This window comes from Galeopterus variegatus, unplaced genomic scaffold (assembly GCF_000696425.1).
Source record: "Galeopterus variegatus unplaced genomic scaffold, G_variegatus-3.0.2 Scaffold5706, whole genome shotgun sequence".
Taxonomy (NCBI): domain Eukaryota; kingdom Metazoa; phylum Chordata; class Mammalia; order Dermoptera; family Cynocephalidae; genus Galeopterus; species Galeopterus variegatus.
In genome coordinates this window covers 136,875-141,874 of record NW_007731817.1, presented here as the reverse complement: position 1 = coordinate 141,874, position 5,000 = coordinate 136,875, and the positions used below count along the sequence as shown (strand labels likewise).

The window sequence follows — 5,000 nt, the reverse complement described above, 5'->3', positions numbered from 1 at the left end:
TTTCAAACCTAGCAATAAAGCGTAAATGTTATTGGGCCAGGAAAAAGAAAAGTGAACAGAACATTAAAAACAGATCTTCAAATACATCGAGAGTCTCGCTTAGAGACTGGTACAACTCTACTCTCCACCTCCAATAATCAGAAAAAAATAGATGGACTAAAAGGCAACATGAGGCAATTAGGTGAGACATAAATAATGTTTATCAGACAGGATAAGGTGTCGCCTGAAACAGTGATCATAAAGGAGATTTGGGCAAGTTTCTTTTTTAAAGCACTTTAGAAACCAGACAGATCCTCGGCAGGACTGAATGGGTGATCTCTCATCTCCTTCTTCAAACTAATGGGTTTTTAATCTAATAAAAAACAAACAAGGAATTAAATACTCTTCAGTAGATGGAGAATTCCCCTTTTCAGCCTCACTACATGTTCCTTTAGGACATATGGCAATAGTTGAAAGGATTTAGCACAAAACAACCTGATGGTCGATCAAAAAGATGCATCAGCAGCAAAAACCTGATTTCTTATTTCTAAAATGTGGCCCAAGTAGATTATCTTGTTTGCTGTGTGTACGATTGTTGCATTTGCAGGATTAGAAGGTCACTGCAGCAAAAGGCAATTAACTGAGTGATGAGTCTTCACTAATGTGCCTGCATGTGTAGACAGTAGAGATAACATAATATGCATCTAACACCACTATTAATTTATTTATCATCTCCTCCCTTTAATTTTTAAAATACAATGATTTCTGAACAAGAGGTGAAAGACTTGAGAAAACATTTCCTAACAATTTTGTGAAAGAACGAATTGCACCTAAAAGAATGTAACTGTTTAGAGTAATTTTATTTGATATACTATAAGCCTTTTAATATACTTTGGTCACTGAAGGACCACATTGACAATGGTCTATTTCTGTAAAGTCTACAGCAATTTACCGTTACAACCATGTATTTTCTTTTTCATCTTCAGCCGGGTGAGAATTTCACAGAATTTAGTATTTAGAGCCCTTGTTATGGAAAATGTTTAAACCGGCTTCACAATTCAAATAAAATAATCTCACCATTAAATTCTTAGTAAAGGGAGAGAGGCACACACAGTACTTGGTAAGATAGCAGTATATGCCCTTCTCTAAGGACTGCAGAGTTTGATAATTGTATGACCTTGGTAAGTCTCTTTTCTTAGGCTTAGGAGAAATTCTTATGATCCAGGTTTGTGTCAAATTATATCTTTTCCCCAATTTGGGTACTGACAAAGAAAGTATGTGTCCTCCCTAACCTAAAAATTAATTTTTGTGTGTGTGTGCACTCAGCGTTTTTATTTTTATTCAACTGTAAGCAACCAACAGATTTAACATGACATTCAGCAACTCCAGACCAGCTTTTCTTATACCAATGAAGAACGATCAATTTAACAGGCACAGACTTGAGGATTCTTGATAACCTGTCACCTAGCATTACTGCCTCAACAACATGACCATCATGCCTCAACAACAGCAAAGCCACTCTCCCTAATGCTTTTTCCAGTATTGCTCTTCAAAGGAGCCAGAGTGGTATAATGACATCTATTACACCATCCAAAATTTACCACGTTGGTGTTTAGCTGCAACGCCAGCCTCTGGTTATCTTGGTGAGAGAGAGCACTGTGAAAACATGTCTCAGTAGATGACATCGTATACAACTCTGGACTCAGGAATACAAGGGCAGAGGCAATGAATCCCTTTCTTTTGCCTTTCTTTTCTTTTCTTTCTTTCTTTCTTTTTTTTTTTTTTTATACCTCCCTTAAAGATTCTTTGATGCTTTGCTCTATTACTGTAAACCTGATCTTTTCACCTGGCTTTTTTTCTTCTTTAAATTGTGGGTTGCTATTCTTACACTCCTATTAACAATTTGATAGCCCCATCACAGTACCAAAATATCCCCCAAAATGGAGTTCAAATTTGATCAAAACATAAACTGGGGAGTGTGACTATCTAGAATTTTAAAGAACAGGCAGCAGGAAAAGCCACCCTAAGGCTACCTGACTACTCAGGTCCCCTCTATGCGAATAGGGTCAGGAAAGAGAAGAAATCTACATGCAACACTGAACTTGAGAACACTGCTCAGGCCTCTGCGACAGTTTACGTCTCCAAGCTTTCCCTTACTTCCCAGACAGCTGCTCATACAGTTTGGGCACATAGTCATCCCATTCAGCCTGGTCACTACCAGCCGGCCACCAGGGATCCCAGCTCATACATTGTGCGGAAAGATGCCACCTTGAATTTGCCAGGAATTTCTCCAGATCAGTTGCTGAGAATAGGTTCCTCACACTTGAGCCACCTGTCCTGCTCATAAACCAGCCAGACTTAACAGTGGAGCCCTGTGCCCTGGGGAGGCTCAGAGCCCACACAATCGGAGAGGAAGGTCCCACCACTGATGTCTCTGCCCTTCATGTCGACCACCAGAAAATGGTGCCATTCTCTGTATTTGGGATCCTTCCTTCTGGGAGCATCTGGGTCTGTCAGGATCAAGGTGTAGAGTTTACCTGGATCAAGACCTTCCCACTCAATGCTGGTAGATCTGTTCTTAAGCTGGGTGGGCGCCAGCACTTTGCCCAGCTTGTCCACCACCACCCCGCCGTAGGTGACCTGGAGCTGCTGCTGCGGCCGCTCCTCCGCCTCTTGCAGGCTCGAGGGCCAGGACTGCTTGCTGAGGCCCACCTGCATGGCCTGGCCGAGCAGGGCGTTCAGCCGGAGTGGCGCCGGGAGGCCAATCACAGCTTCTCAGAGGCCCCCAAAATTAAGGCCCCCACTATGACCTTATTTATTTTTTGATGTAGAGGAAGCAACTTCTAATTTAGTTAACATAACTGTGTTTAACTTACTATTGATTATTTAACATCTCTGGCTCTTATTTGCTATAGTAGACACAGAAAAAAAATGATTTTTTAAAAAAGTGTCATGGAGAATTATATTCAGTCCTACATTTAAAAAATATATAGTTTTCTTTTTTTGGTGCAGTTTTAGGTTTACAGAAAAAGTGAGTGGAAAGTACAGTCTCTCTATATATGAACAACCCCAGTTTCCCCCTATCATTATCATGCACTTTTTTGGTACATTTACTGTAATGGTTGAGCCAATGTTGATACATTGTTAATAACTGAAGTCCACAGTTTACGCTAGGGTTCACTCCTGGTGTTGTACATTCTATAGTCCTGACAGCTGTAGAACGACATACACTCATCATTATGTCGTCACTCAGAATAGCTTCGCTACCCCCAAAATCCCTTGTGCTCCACCTGTTCATCCCTCCTCCCTCACCCCCACCAATCACTGATCTTGTCACTGTCCCCACAAGTTTGCCAGTCCTTCATTTTTATCACTTGGTTTTCCCATCCCTTTCCCCCCACCTCTTGACTTTCTTCCAATATTCCACTGAAATTCCCTAACCAAATATTATGATCTCTTCCCTTCTTAAACCCTTGACTCCCTGGCCCCGCTTTGCCCTCATTCCCTTCGCCACACTCACTTGACAAAATCACAGTTCTCTGCCTGCTCAGGCTGACACCCTCACATCTGTCCACACTGACTGGTCCCAACGTAAATTCATGGTCATGAACTTCAAGTGAGCATCTGTGCTGCAAGGCACCATTTCCTCTGTCACTCTCCAGTGGGATTATATCAGGCCGTTTTCTCCTTCCTCAGTCTCCCACTGTCATCCTCTTTCCTCTCTCTCAGCTGTTGATGTTGCTTCTGACTTCGTTAGGAATCACTGAAGCCATCAGAGGAACTTCTCCCACTAATCTGCATTGGTATCCGAATACTGTACATTCCTGCCAGTTGCACAGATGATCTAGCTGTCATCTTACTTAAACGAAATCCCTCCACTAGGTACTAGATCGCATCCTTCTTACCTACTCAGGGACGTTCTTCCAGCTATTCTCCCCTCTCTCTTCTACATTAGTAAATGTGTTTCTCTCTCTTAAATTATTTTCATTGATATGCAAATATGTTCTCACCTTACAAGAACACAAAAGCTTCTCTTCACCATGGCTGTGATGGTTTATGTGTCAACTTTGCCAGGACACAGTACCCAGTTTTTGGTTAAACACCAGTCTAGATGTTGCTGTGAAGGTATTTTGGGGGTATCATTAACTTTTAAATCTGTGGAGTTTGAGTAAAGCAGATTATACTCCATAAGGTGGGTGGGCCTCAACTAATGAGCTGAAGGCCTTAAGAGCAAAAACTGAGGTCCCCCAAGGAAGAGGAATTGTGCCTCCAGACTAGCTTCAGAGTCCAGCTACACCATCAAGTCCTCCCTGGCTCTCCAGCCCGCTGGCTTGCCTACAGATTTCAAAACTTCCAGACATGCTCGTCTACTCTCGTTGGGTCCAAGTTTTTTCTTCCCATTCTCTCTTCAACCTCCCAATTAGGCTTTTGTCCCCACCATCCCACTGAACTTTTCTTATCAATGTTTCCTGTAAGTTCCTCATTGCTGAGGTTGCTGACCAATCCTTATCTTCCTTGATGTATTTATTTGCTTGTTTTTAAATTAATAGGCTTTATTTTTTTATGCAGTTTTAGGTTTACAGAAAAATTGAGCAGAAAGTAAAGAAAGTGTCCCTTCATGCTCTCCCAGTTTCTCCTATTATTAACATCTTGTGTTAGTGTGGTTTATTTGTAACAATTGATGAGCCAATATTGACATATTATCATGAACAAAGTCCATACTGATAAATTATCAATGAAGTCCATACATCATATTAGCATTTAGTCTTTATGTAGTACATTCTATAGGTTTTGACAAATGTATAATGACATGAATCCACTATAACACCATTATAACATCATACAGAATAGTTTCACTCCTCTAAAAATTTCCTATGCTCCACCTGTTCATCCCTCCTGCCCCGCTTCAAATCCCCAGCATGGTTTTGTACGCATTAGGCCAGGCCTTCTCCTCCTACCTATCCACCCCATCCCCCCAGCCTCTGGTAACCACTATTATACTCTCTATTCCTATGAGAGAC

At 41.5% G+C, this 5,000-nt stretch overlaps 1 pseudogene; it reads right to left on the bottom strand.

Moving 5' to 3' along the window:
• Positions 1–2,116: 2,116 nt before the first annotated feature.
• Positions 2,117–2,697, bottom strand: LOC103605290 (annotated as a pseudogene).
• Between the last annotated feature and the right edge of the window lie 2,303 nt (positions 2,698–5,000).